At 46.6% G+C, this 14,057-nt stretch overlaps 6 gene segments (V, D, J or C); all 6 read right to left on the reverse strand.

Annotated features, from left to right (window-relative positions):
- Nucleotides 1–14,057, reverse strand: part of LOC102517513 — a 255,227-nt gene that overhangs the window by 234,049 nt on the left and 7,121 nt on the right.
- LOC116664456 overlaps nucleotides 1–14,057 on the reverse strand; it is a 220,355-nt gene that overhangs the window by 205,290 nt on the left and 1,008 nt on the right.
- Nucleotides 1–14,057, reverse strand: part of LOC102508908 — a 226,113-nt gene that overhangs the window by 123,885 nt on the left and 88,171 nt on the right.
- The window catches only part of LOC102504046, a 148,906-nt gene that overhangs the window by 74,238 nt on the left and 60,611 nt on the right, over nucleotides 1–14,057 (reverse strand).
- The window catches only part of LOC116664460, a 91,158-nt gene that overhangs the window by 63,444 nt on the left and 13,657 nt on the right, over nucleotides 1–14,057 (reverse strand).
- LOC102505942 overlaps nucleotides 1–14,057 on the reverse strand; it is a 78,584-nt gene that overhangs the window by 33,339 nt on the left and 31,188 nt on the right.

Genomic DNA, 14,057 nt, shown 5'->3' on the forward strand with positions numbered 1-14,057 from the left:
ATGAGCGACTCTGTTTCATTGGATCCCATGACAAGGGCTGCAATGCTGGACTTAATTGTACCTCAGACGCCATCAGCACATGGCCCTGCACTGAGCTCTGGGCTTAGTCCTTGTTTCCACTTTACAGCATGTGTGAAGGCCCCACGAGCACATGCATACAGTGTTTTCAGTGAATGTGAGCTTTAATTTCACCTAGAGACACACCTACTATTGAAATGGCTTGTTTTATGGTGAGTTGGTCCTAAACCTTGTATGAAAGTGGCTGTTTTCCACGGAGGGGGCTCCAATATTTTTGTCCCATCAGCAGAATTTTGGTTTGTACGTATATTCTCTTTATATTAGAAAATTATCACATTTTGTATTCCTAATTCTTCAGACATGAGGAAAGGTCTGGATAACACAGTCTCACCTGCATGTTGCTCCTTGTTCAAAACATCTCAACATGCTGAGAACAACACAATTGCTCTCTGGACTCAGAGATAAGCCACAGTCTGTTTTCGGTTCCATCTCCAGGCTTAAATATAAAAACCTGCATAATTCAGATCTGGTGTGGAGTTTCCTTCCAATGAGTGTCTTTAATAAGTGAAGTCATTTTTTGTCATCCACATGATTCACTTTTATTTCACCATGAAGTTGAACTCATAAACCCAGCACTGCCTGACTAGGGTATCCTGGCTTCTACAACAAAACTGATCCAATCTCCCAAAGTGGGAAAAATAACAATAATACTGAATACACAGAAGCCTCAGTTAAATAGAGTTTGGTGACAGCACGGTGGGCTCTCATGTCCTACCAGAGAAGAAGAAAGACACCGTGTTCCCTCCTGGCAAGGACTCAGGCAGTGAGGGGTGGTCACAGCTCAGCCAGTGAGAAGCCCTGGGTGCCTTGTTCACTACAGCCCCTCCTGCAACATCCATTCCCATCTGCAAAATAATTCTTATCCCCATGTATTCTAGGACCTGCAGGTGGCTCACTGTGATTCCAGGCACTGAACGTAAATCGCTGTTGATTCCAGATGAAAACATTTCTTTTTGCTGGAGAAATAACTGGCCATCTCTTTGTGTCAGGTCAACATTTCCATGGCCCTTATGGAATGAGACAAGACCCCGTATGACTGTGAGGCTGCTGTGCAAACAGGTGGGGGACCCACACTGGGCCAATGGCTGCAACCTGTGATTCTCCCCTACCCTGGAGATTGAGTCTAAATCATTCTCCTGGATCCCACCTTCCACGTCTGTGCAGGCTTTGTCTGAGAACTGCTTAAGGTTTACCCTTCCGACATAAGGTCTTAAATTTTATACAATTACTTATTTGGCATTTAGTCTGAGTTTGAAAGCAGGTTGTTTCAGCTGGAAGTGGCCAGCCTTCCTCCCACTCCTTGGAAATAGGGGCTGATCTACTGGGCCTGTGCTGAGCATCCTTCAGCCTGGCTCCTTTAGAACCAGACTGATCCCTTAGACCTGACTGGTGTTGGGCTTGCTGGCTATTTGTGCTATTTGAACAGTTTGACCCTTTAGGCTGCTTGGAAATTATTCCTTTATTCTCCAGAAATCACCTTGAGAAATGGGGTCCCAGTTATTTAACTGCTTTGAGGTCACTTCTGCAGTAGGAACCACGGCCAAGTTTGTGTTTTAATCCCAGGGACCTCCGTTGTGGAAATTTGTAGTGAGATGGACAGACCTGGTGAAAGGCGATTCATGCTTCCATTAAATACACATGTCAATGGCCATGATGGGGAATTTTGAAAAACTCAAACTTACTTTTCTTGAAACCAAGCTGGAGAACTATGAAACATCTTCAAAATTTAATGGAACACCTGTTTCCCTCATTATTCTGTGCCTTAGAAACATGTTTAGGAACCTTAAGTTGCCTGTTCTAAGACGTGATCACAAGATTAACTGAAGCAAACAGGGACTAAGGGAAGAAAACTGGGCCTCTGAAGCCTCGGGCTCCCCTTCCCTGGCCTGTGTGTCTCAGGCTTCCCTCCAGCACCAATTCCTCCCTCGCCTCTTACTGCTGCACCTCCGCTGTTCCCTCAGGTCTTCCACAGTCAGTGTCTCAGCCAACTTCCCGCTTCCTCTGAAATTCTCCCCACGCACTTTTCCTCCAACTTGTCAGAACTTGTTCCTCTGAATTTAATTCCTCTGAGGACCCAGAGGGTAATCTCACAATTACTTTCTTTCTTGGACGAAAGTAAAGTGCAAACCATATTCAAAGATTTCCCCAAACCGACCACAGATCCTCGCTGAGGAGTTTAACGGGGTCCCTCAGACTCATCGGCCCGGCTTCTGTGACTTCCATCATCCCGTTCCTGCGGTTATTGTGCAGGTCAGGCCTGGCGTTGGGGTAACTTGCTTCTGGGAGAATCCTGAAAGGTGTTTATATTTGTGACCAGGAGAAGCGTCCAGTAACTTACTATACAAAAAGGCTCTAGTATTATTTAGGCAAATTCACTGGGCAATTCCTGAGACATTTTCAAGACTGTTATTTGGAATCAAAATCCAGGTTTCCCATAAAAATTGGTTGAATATGTCCATGTTTATCACAAACAACTTCAGATGCTTTTAAAAGAAAGTTATGTTCCTGCTCCTGAAGTTTATCCACTTAGGTACCTTTTAAATGTGTGTCTATTAATAAGCTGAGGCAGGACATTTCTTTTGTAGTGAGGAGTTCCAAGCTGGAATGCAAAGCTGTACCCTGTCCAGACCCAGATTTACTTACCCTTGCAAACCACCAGTCTCACACTGAAGATGAGTCTCCCAAAGGGATGAATCTTACATTATTAAACTTGAAGTCCAGCAACTGAGGGCTCCTAAACAAAACCAAAACCCTCCTTCTCTCCGCTATTATTGACAAGACACAGGACATTGGGAAAGAGATTGTTACAAGTGTGTGCACTTCAGGCACCACCAGCACTCTAACCAGCCTTCCCAGCATCCTCCTGATCCCCAGTGACCGGCTCTGAGGGAATAGCTGGGCTCGCCCCAGTCCTTTCTCTCAATAGGCGTGGACACACATTTCTCAGATTGGGGATGAGTCTCCCCCAGTCATACTGGGCACTGGAGCCAGACTCTCCCTGCTCAGCTGAGCTACTGAAGGCAGCCCACGCTCAGGGAACTAAAGCAGTTCACACACTGGGGACCTGTGATGAGCCTCAAGGGGTCTCTGCCTCTGGACCTCCCACTTTTATTTAGGCCTTGTGAGAGATGCACACCTTTTACTCCTTAGTAACCCCTCCCCTATCCATTTATTGAATGAGACTTCACAGTGAAGCATCCTGCTACAGTTTCTGTCTCCCCAAATGGGGAAATGATTCTGGCATGTGAGAGCAGCCATCAGAGTATGTATGAAATTGATATAGTGGCCTTAAGACATCATTGATTTGTTTTGTCTCTGACGATACTACAGTCAATTGTACAAGCAGCGACCATTTTTCCTACTGAGTTAGCTACCACCTGTTTTTGGGTAAAATGTCCAAATGATTTTGGGAAACTCACAGTGCAGCCTCCTTCAAGATTCAAACAGAATTTAACACCTTCCCAGGATTAATCAATGTCCTGCAAGGAAGGAAGCCCTTCAAGCCATGAAGCCCAGAAGAGCAGACTCCAAGTCTGAAGTCTTCATTGGCCCTTGTAGGCGTTTCTGAGATACTCTCATTTTCCTGGAGAGAAAACTCCAATGCCAAGAGGGGAGTGGTGTCCAGGACCTCAGATCAGCAGACTGCATTGAAATATGGCTGAGCAATACTTCATCATGTACGTGTTCCACGTGTACTTTAAATAGGGTAAAATAATGCCATTGGCAGCAACACAGATGGATATAAACACAATCATATTGAGTGAATTAAGTCAGATAGCAATAGACTTATACCATGATGTGGAATTAAAAAAAATGCAAAAACACTTACTTAAAAGACAAAAGTAGACTCATGGCCCCAGAAAACAAACTATGTTCACCAAAGTGCATAGGGCAGGTGAGGGATAAATTAAGAGTTTGAGATTCACAGATACACATTACCATACGTAACACAGATATAAAACAAAGAGCTACTGTATAGTGCAGGGAACTGTGTTCTACGATTTGTAACAACACATATGGAATGAAATTAGTGAAAATATACCTACGTGTGTGCAGAACTGCATCTGTCTGCTATGCACCAAAAACTAACATTGGAAATGAACCATGTGTCAATAAAAAGCAAAATAATTGTAAAGATAATAACAATAATAACTGCATTTTACCCTTTATCACCCTGTCATCCCTAACCCTCAAGTGGTGCTAACATCCACTCCCACTGGCAGTGAAGCCTTTACCATAACTGGTGTCCACTGTGCACTGGTTACTATTCCAGCCGATGGAAGTAGCCATTACGTTTTACCCTTCAGTGGGAAGAGAAAAGCTCACCAGGACATTAGTGCTTCAGGGATTTGTTGAGAGTCCTTCTTATTTCTGGAGCCACCAGAAGGCTGGTCTGGATGATGCAAAGTTACTAGAATTTCTGCCTGGTTGCAATATGTGGATAGTTTGCTTCTTTGCTCTTCTTCTCAAACGTTCTTGCAGGAAGACAGCATCTACTCCTTATAAACTTTTAGCCTCTAAGGGACTAAATGTGGCTAAAGAAAATGTGCAGTTTCCCAGCATCATATTTGATGTCTAGGGCATCTGACGTCAGAACAAGCCTCTACTTACATCCATGGTGTTTTTCTGCTTCCTAAATGCAACACTAATTGCCAAATATGAGGGATTTTGGAAGGCTAGCTGATTTCTGTTGAGATGGATTCCACACTTCTCTCTCAAGGAAAACCTACATGAAGTTTTCTCAACACTGGCAATCCCGACTCCATTTTAAGGAAGGAACCAGAAGACACAGATTCAAGGCCTTAAAGGAGCGTTTGAAGATCCCATCCTTCTGTGGGCAACCTGATTACCAGACCCCTTTCTTCTTTTTGTATAAAAGCAAGGGGCTGTCTGGGGTGTTGACCAAAACCACAGGGGCCTCCACAGACCTCTAGGGTTTTACAGCCGTGAGCTGGATGCTGTGGCACAGGGAGACTCCCACTGCCTTGGGGTCCTCATGGCCTCTGACCCTTTGTTCAGGTCCACGCATCACAGTCAACATGTCTCAGTCAGCTGCCTCCCCTCCTAAGATGCCCTTTTGTTCCCTGCTCCTCACAGAGCTGTGCTATGTTGTCTCAACCTCAGCACATCCACGCTTCTCCCCTCCGTCCGCAATGAAGTCCCTCGTGACTGCGTCACACCCAGTGACCACCTCCTGAGTCCTGATCACCTACGAGAAGCCCCTCTAAGCAGCCTTTTCATAGTGACTCTCAGGCAAGAGGACTGCAGCTTCCAGCTTGTAACTTGGGAACTTCATGTCTGAGCCCAACAGGGAGAAGCAAGGCCTCCTCTTCTTTTCTGGTAAGGACTCAGCCAATGAAAACCCATGGACTCCTGTTCACAGGAGCCCTCTCACCTCCCCTTCCATTCTGTAGAAGAGTCATGTCTCTGTTTTCACTGTCGACTTGCATGTGGCTCACCAGGATGGCAGACCCCAAACCGTAATTTTCTGTGATACAAAATAAACATATTTTTACCTTTAAAATAACTTTCAATCTGTTGTATGTGAAAACCGTTTACTTCTTTATATATATATATATACTATTTTTATTGAGTTATAGTCATTTTACAATGTAGTGTCAAATTTCAGTGTAGAGCACAATTTTTCAGTTATACATGAACATATATATATATTCATTGTCACATTCTCTTTTGCTGTGAGCCTCATTTACTTCTGAGACACTTTTATTTAATGTATTTACCTTTTATTTCCGATAATTTTGTGAGCTAGTCACTGGGATGCACATGTGGTCCTACGTTCACAGACATTCCTAGCAGCAGCCCTGTGTAGGAGACAGCAGGGGGCCATGTCTAGCCTGCAGGAGGTGAGGGGAGGTGCAGACTAGCTGTGAGCCCCTGGGGGAGGGGGTGTGGATGCTGGTGAAGGCCTGGCTGTTTCTGACACAATGTGTCTGTGATACAAATGGCATGTTTGGAGACATTATCAGGAACTGAAGGTTTTGAATTCAATTTAGTTTATATATAAAATTAATAACAATTTGTTATGTGTTTCTACTGTTAGTATCAGTTAATATTGAGATAAAGTATTGATGGAAAGTGAAAATCTGAAATAGTTAATATAGGTAGGGTTTTGGTGAATACTATGACAACCAGGTCTAGCCTTGGCCCTGTCTTGTCTTCTGGGGACTCAGGTCAAGCAGAGACACGGCCCCTCCCCAGTGCTGGCTCTCTGCTCCACTGTCCCCTTCACTTGCAGGTCTGTGCTCAGGACCCTCCGGCCCACAACGAGCACACAGGGGTGAAGCGGCTGTAATGGTGCCTCTGAATGAACTGAAGGCCCAAGTCTGCTGTCTGTTTGTCTGCCTTTTTCACTTAGTGAGAGTAATTATAACGTAGGAAATTTACTTTCTGCATGTCATCAGTGGTATTAATTTGACCAGATATAGAGTTTTTATCACAGTTTATTTTTATTATTATTGCCTTTTGAGGCTAGTTTCCTGTTGTGGGAGCTGCCGTGTGCAGTGTGGGCTGCACGGCCACATGCAGGGACTCTGCCCACTAGGGAACTGGGTACCTGCAGCCCACCCCACATGTGACAGCCCAAAGTGTCGCCAGACATTTCCAAGTGCCCTCTGGGGGACAGAATGACTCCAGTGTCACACGGACATCACTGTCCTTATACACAACATTCCTCATGCTATGCTTGTGAAAGGCACTGCAGGAAACAGTACTGGGGACACTGTTGAGGATGAAATGCCTGGAAATACATCAAGGGTGGAGTGCAGAGTCAAGGTTGCCCAGAAGAATCATTTGTGTCATTAAGCTTCTGTAAAGTTGACAACTACAATTGTAGTTAGCGAATAAATATCAAAGAAAGGTCCCATGGAGAAATATTTCTGTGAGTCTGTTCCTAAGTTAGATGAGGAATAAAACACAGACAAGCCTGACTCCATGAAAAAGGCTCAAGTTCAGATTAGGAAGTTTCCCTGGAAACATTATGAGTGGGCTTCCAGGGGAGACGGTGAACCAGTGGAGAATCCTCCGTCTCTGGGAGGAAACCCGTCTACGGCTGCTTCTGCACCTGCTTTGAAATGGGTCCTGTGGTGTCCTCATGACCCTGGGTGCCCCCTGGTGGTCTAAGACCTCCCTGCAGGAACCTTTGTGTCTGGGTGACCCTGATGTCCCCTCACTCGCTCTCCTTCCTGTGAGAAAAGCACATGGCTGTGTCCTCAGGGACCCCAGAGCTGAGCTGCAGGGACACATGGCCTTGAATGTGTCTCTGGAGATGGGGGGGAATTTTTGGAGAGCCAGGGTGTATGCTGTCCAGCTCCCAGAACCAAGCACCCCAGGCTCTGCTGGGCTTTCCCTGGGGGAGGATGGACCCAGACCCACCAGGAGGCACTGTGTGTGGTGGAGAGGGGGGTTTATGTTCTTGTCAGGTAAGCCTTTGGCCCTCAGAGGATGACGTCAGTGAAGAGAGACCCCGGCCCTGGGTGGCACAGGTGCTGTGATGGCCCTGAGCCCTGGGTGTGGTTTGCATACACGTGGGGTCGTGTTTCCACACGACCATGGAGGGTCAGGTCAGGCCCTGTCTCTGGGCTCTGGAGGCGGTGCTGGCTGACAGCCAGGATGGACCCACCTTCTGCTCACTGACCACAGCTGCTCTCCTTCCAGAGCAGGGAGTTCAGTCCAAGGAGAGTCGGAGGGCAGGTGAGTGACCATAAGCAGAGCAGGACCTACTTTCCCTCCCAGTGTTTCATGTGAAAACGTCCTGAAGTCACGCCTGTTACTAACAACTGGAGTCGGAGTCTCCCACACTCCTCCTCTCGTGCCCCCCAGCCCCCCGGTCCCCTCTGCTCCCTGCTCACCTGCTCTGCATCTCTGCTCTGACTCTGAGCTGCTTGTTAAACAAGGCTGTGCTCTTTCCTGGAAGTCAGACTGAAAAAATAGCAATTTCCTGACACTGTGTTGGCATTTTTGTTACAACAGTAGTGAACCGTGTTCAAAAGCACGTGCTCTGTTATTTCCTTAGTCTGTCCCTCGTGCCTTCACCTCACATTCTGTGTCTACAACGTGTTATAAAGCAGCCCCCATTTTGCTCATTTTTGGATAAGGTTGTTTGGTTATACTGTGTAGCACAGGGAAATATACACAAGATTTTATGGCAGCTCACAGAGAAAAAAATGTGACAATGAATATATGTATGTTCATTTCTACCTGAAAAATTGTTCTCTACCCTGGAATTTGACACAACATTGTAAAATGATTATAAATCAATAAAAAATGTTAAAAAATTAAAAAAGATTTTACAAGAGAGAATTTAAAAGAAGGGATAAAAGTGATTTGTAAACACTGTATAGTTAATAATAGAAGAACAATTTGCAGCATACTAGCATTCCAGTTAATATGTCTTTTAAAAATCTTAAAAGAAGGAGAAAAATTCAATAAACAATATTTGAAACCTGTGTATTATCAATAATAGGAGATAAAAACCAATAGAAATAAAAATGTAATTAGGTGCGTTTTTAAAAATAATAATAGTAAAATGATTTTAAAAGAAAAATTTTAAAGGGATTATAACTGTAGACATATACAGGTGTTTAAAATGTGAAGCTTAAAAAGGTAATAGAAATTAGAACAGATTAAAAATTTTAAAAAGTGGTTGTGTTCTCATAGATTCTGTGCACTCTTAATGACTTTATCAGGAAGTGTTTCTGTCCTTGCTGTGTTTCTCGAAGTCTGCTTGTTGTTTCCAGAGGCCTTCCACTGGCTCCCTCATCTGCGCCGCTCCCAGTGCCTGTCGGCAAGCAGATCGGGCTGCCTCCCAACACTGGGTCAGTTACTGCGCTCATACATGGTGGGCGGGCAGGCCACTCCCCCTTCCGATGCCGCAGTCAGATGCTGTGCTCGGGTGAGGTAGGCGGGTGGATCGCGTCCCCTCCCAGCACCAAAGTCAGATGCTGCACTCCTGCCAGGAAGGTGGGTGGCCACGGGCCCTCTGCTGGCCCTGTAGCTCCTCTGCTCTGTGCACCTGTGCGCTCCATGTCAGGTCTGCGCTCCGTAGGTGGGCTCCAGGAAGATGCAGAACAGCCCCGCCCCTGCTCCATTCCCAACTCAGCTCCTTGTTTGCCTTGGTGGTGTTAGTTCTCTGAGGTACCAGGGCAGAAATATCTTCTGTGCCTTGGGCTGTGAATTAGTCTCAGTCCTTCTTAGGAGGTTGTAGAGCCCCCAGGTGCAGATTCAGGTCTTGGTTCCATCCCTGCCCAGGTGCTATGCACAGGAGGACATGACGGCTGTGGCTGTGCCCCACCTCTCTTCTCCCGAGAAGCACCAGTAATGGTGCTGTGGGTTGAGGAGGCAAAGGATACGGCGCCCTTCACCCAGGGCACACCAGCAGTGCTGCTTTGCTTTTTTTTCCCCATAATTTATGGGGAAGTCAGGTTGTCCTGCTCTGTATCCCCTCCCAGCCACAATGTCCAGTACACTGCAGTCCCCCGTGGCTGCCTCAGTACCTCAGTACAGCCGTCCCAGTCCTCTACCCGGCTCGGGTAGCCTGCCCTGTCCTCCACTGCCAGCTAGTATTCTGGTTGGGTGTCACGAGGACCCTTTGTGCCCATTGAACTTAGGTTCTGTTGGTCAAGGGGTGCTCCGTACAGATCAGAGCTTCAGAGGCTCCCCCTCCATCCCGCTGACCTCTCTGTTGAAGAGGGGGAGATTCAGCTAATGAACACTATTCCTCCTGTGCCAGTCCTTCCTGCTGGGACTGGTCCTGCACTATTTTGCTTTTTCTTCTTTCCTTTTTCCTTTTCTCCCACCAGATTCGTGGTGTCTTTGTCTTTTGAGGAGTGCGATTTTCTTTTGTTGTTCAGCAGGTGTGCTGATTGGCTGGGTGGGTCTGTGGATGTGAGTTGTGGTGTATTTGGAGAGGGTGAGCTACGAGCATCCTGTTCTCCACCACCTTGGCCCTGAGTGTCTTCTTGAACATTCTTGCAGGAAGACAGCCTTCACTTGTTACAAACTTTTACCCTCTAAGGAACTAAAGTTGGCTAAAGAAAAATTGCAGTTTCCCAGCATCATATTTGATGTCTAGGGCATCGGACGTCATAACAAGGCACTACTTACATCCAGAAAGGCATCATGGTGTTCTGAGTTTACTAAAGCCCAAAATTCAGTGTGAAATGTGAGTGCTTTTTTGGGATGGAGTCTAGCTGATTATTGTAGAGACAGACTCCACAATTCTCTCTCAAGGAAAACCTAGATGAAGTTTTCTCAACACTGGCAATCCCGACTCCATTTTAAGGGAAGAAACAGAAGACACAGATTCAAGTCCTTAAAGGGGCATATTAAGAGCCTATCCTTCTGTGGGCAACCTGATTAGCAGACCCCTTTCTCCTTTTTGTATAAAAGCAAGGGGAGGTCTTGGGGTGTTGACCAAATTCACAAGGACCACCGCAGACCTCTAGGGTTTCATAGCCGTGAGCCGGATGCTGTGGCACAGGGAGATTCCCACTGCCATGGGGTCCGCACGGCCTCTGCCCCTTTGTTCAGGTCCACACATCACAGCCAACATGTTTCAGTCAGCTGCCTCCCCTCCTAAGATGCCCTTTTGTTCCCTGGTCCTCACAGAGCTGTGCTATATTGTCTCAACCTCAGCACATCCACGCTTCTCCCCTCCGTCCGCAATGAAGTCCCTTGTGACTGCGTCACACCGAGTGACCACCTCCTGAGTCCTGATCACCTACAAGAAGCCCCTCTAAGCAGCCTTTTCACAGTGGCTCTCAGGCAGGAGGACTGCAGCTTCCACCTTGGAACCTGGGAACTTCATGTCTGAGCCCAACAGGGAGAAGCGAGGCCTCCTCTATTTTCCTGGTAAGGACTCAGCCAATGACAATCCATGGACTCCTGTTCACAGGAGCCCTCTCGCCTCCCATTTCATTCTGTAAAAGAGTCGTGTCTCTGTTTTCACTGGGGACTTGCATGTGGCTCACCAGGACGTCAGACCCCAAACCGTAATTCTCTGTTGTTCCCAAATAAACCCAGCTTTGCTATTGAGATAATGGGCAGTGAGTTTTACATCAAAAACCTTTACTTCCCATAACACTTTTTATTTTACTTTATTTACTTTTTATTTTGTTATTTTCTGAGAAGGTCACTGGGATGCACATGTGGTCATACCTTCACAGACATTCCTAGCAGCATCCCTGTGTAGGAGACAGCAGGGAGCCATGGCTAACCTGCAGGAGGTGAGGGGAGGGGCAGAGTAGCTGTGAACCCCTGGGGGAGGGTGTGTGGATGCTGGTGAAGGTCTGGCTGTTTCTGTTACTATGTGTCTGTTATACAAATGGCATGTTTTGATATATTAACATGAATTAAAAAATTACAGTCAAAATTATTCTAGATATAAATCAAACATGTTAAATATCAGTTAATACTGAAATTAATTTTAATGCAAAGTGAAAATGTGAAATATTTAACTAGCTAGGATTTTGTAAATAGATAAACCAGATCCAGCCTTGGCCCTGTCTTGTCTTCTGGGGACTCAGGTTAAGCAGAGACACGGCCCCTCCCCAGTGCTGGCTCTCTGTTCCACTGTCCCCTTCACTTGCAGGCCTGTGCTCAGGACCCTCCGGCCCACAACCAGCACACAGTTGTGAATAGGCTGTAAGGTGCCTGTGAGTGAACTGAAGACTCAGGTTTGGTGTTTGTTCATCTTTTCATTCATTGATGTTGATGCACATATAGAAATTTACCTTCTGCATGTCTACATATTTATGAAGTTGATGAGATACAAAGCTTTCTGTCAGAGTTTTTCCACATTACTGACATCTGAGGCTAGTTTCCTGTTGTGGGAGCTGCTGTGTGCAGTGTGGGATGCACGGCCACAGTGATGGACTCTGCCCACTGGGTAACTAGGTTCCTGTAGCACAGCCCACATGTGACAGCCCAGCCTGGCTCCACACATTTCTAAATGTCCTCTGGGGAACAGAATGACTCCAGTGCCACACAGACATCAATTTCCTAATATACAACTTTCCTCATGCTATTGTAGGGAAAGGCACTGCAGGAAACAGGACTGGGGACCCTGTTGAGGATGAAATGCCTGGAAATACATTGAGGGTGGAGGGCAGACTCGAGGTTCCGTAGAAGTTTCATTTCTGTCATTAAGTATCTGTAACCCGACAACTAAAAGAGTGGGTAGTGACTAAATTTCAAATGAAAGTCCCATGAAGAAATGTTTCTTCTGTGTCTGTTCCTAAGATAAATGAGGAAAAGAAAGACAGACAATTCTGACTCCATGAAAAAGGCCCAAGTTCTGAAACAGGAAGCTTCCCTGGAACCATTATGGGTGGGCTTCCAGGGGAGACGGTGAACCAGCGGAGGATCCACAGTCTCTGGGAGGAAACCCGTCCATGGCTGCTTCTGCACCTGCTCTGAAACGGGTCTCTGGTTTCCTCATGACCCTGGGTGCCCCCGGGTGGCCTGAGCCCTCCCTGCAGGGATGGTTGTGTCTGGGTCACCCTGACTTCCCCTCCCTCACTCTGCCTCCTGGGACAATGACACATGGCTGTGTCCTCAGAGACCCCAGAGCTGTGCTGCAGGGAGAACAATTCCGCAATGTGTCTCTGGATATAGAGGGGCCTTTTAGGAGACATAGGGTTCACACTGTGCTACCCCCAAACCCAAAGCACCCGAGTCACACAGTCCTTCCACTGGGGTGAGACAGACCCAGAGCCACCAGTAACCACTGTGTTTGATGGAGGTGGCGGGGCCCTGAAACAGAGTAGGTGAGGTGGAGGGTCTTCAATGTTCCTGCCCAGGTCCTTCTCCAGCACCTGGGACAGGACACCTGGGGACTGGAAACAGAAAGACAATATCACTTCACAGCACCATCCACAAAGGTCAATGTTCCTCAGACCCAGGAGGTGCTCAGAGCTGAGACGAGCCATCCAGAGGTGGATTGACCAGAAGGAGTACGTGTCCCTTTGGATTAAGCCTTCTGCTCACAGAGAATCATGTCAGTGAAGATAAGAACCCTGACTGTGAAGGCAACAATGACCCTCGGGCCATTCATCAGTCAGGCCCTTGAGATGCTTTTCTTCACGAGTACTGGGCCTGTGGGATTCTGTGTCCATCGTTGCATGTCCCAGTTTTATCAAGAAACCTGCTGAGTCTGGTTAGTGAGTATCCTTACGTTGGAAATCTGATCACTGTCAATATTTGATCCAATTCACCTAATCCACCATCTCCTAGGGAACATCTGATCATCCTGGCCTCCTTCATCAAGAATCCTCTGGGGAGAATGTAGCCACAATCCCCCTGACCTTAAAGCCTCATCACAGTAATTTTCCATCCAGTCAACATCACCATCTCCTTTGCCATAAATCTCCATTTTACCGTCTGTGTTTGGAATTCAGCCAAGTTTCCAAGGCTGACACAAATAACCAACGTGAGATTTGTATTATATTCAGAAAAATAATGTTAACTTTTTAGCAGTATTATCACGCACACAGCCCCCATCAGTATAGTTCATGCCTGAATGGAGCTTGTCTGCCACAGATACTCTCTCCTTAAGTCAGCTCACAGCACTTTGTGCTCAGGGACACTGGACCGCACTTGAGGACTACACATGGGCCATTTGAAACAGGAAAATATTCTATATATACCAGAAAGTGTCAAAAACATGGCACTAACTGGACCTGGAAGGAGACTCATTTACGTGATGGGAGTTGAAACAAGAGGGCAGAGCATCACCCCGACCGACCTCAGGTGGGAATGTTAGTGTGTTGGGGATTCAAAGTGCTGCCCACATTGTAAATGTCCAGGAGTTCAGAAAATGCAACATTTTTTGTTTTGTGCTGGAAATAAATTTTGCCCAGATGTGATCTGTAGACCCCGGACCCCGTGAGCAATGAGGATCCCTGCACACGCAGTCCTGGGCAGTGTGGAACTGGCATCTGTGACTTGCATCCTGCTCACTG

Source organism: Camelus ferus, chromosome 6 (assembly GCF_009834535.1).
Source record: "Camelus ferus isolate YT-003-E chromosome 6, BCGSAC_Cfer_1.0, whole genome shotgun sequence".
Taxonomy (NCBI): domain Eukaryota; kingdom Metazoa; phylum Chordata; class Mammalia; order Artiodactyla; family Camelidae; genus Camelus; species Camelus ferus.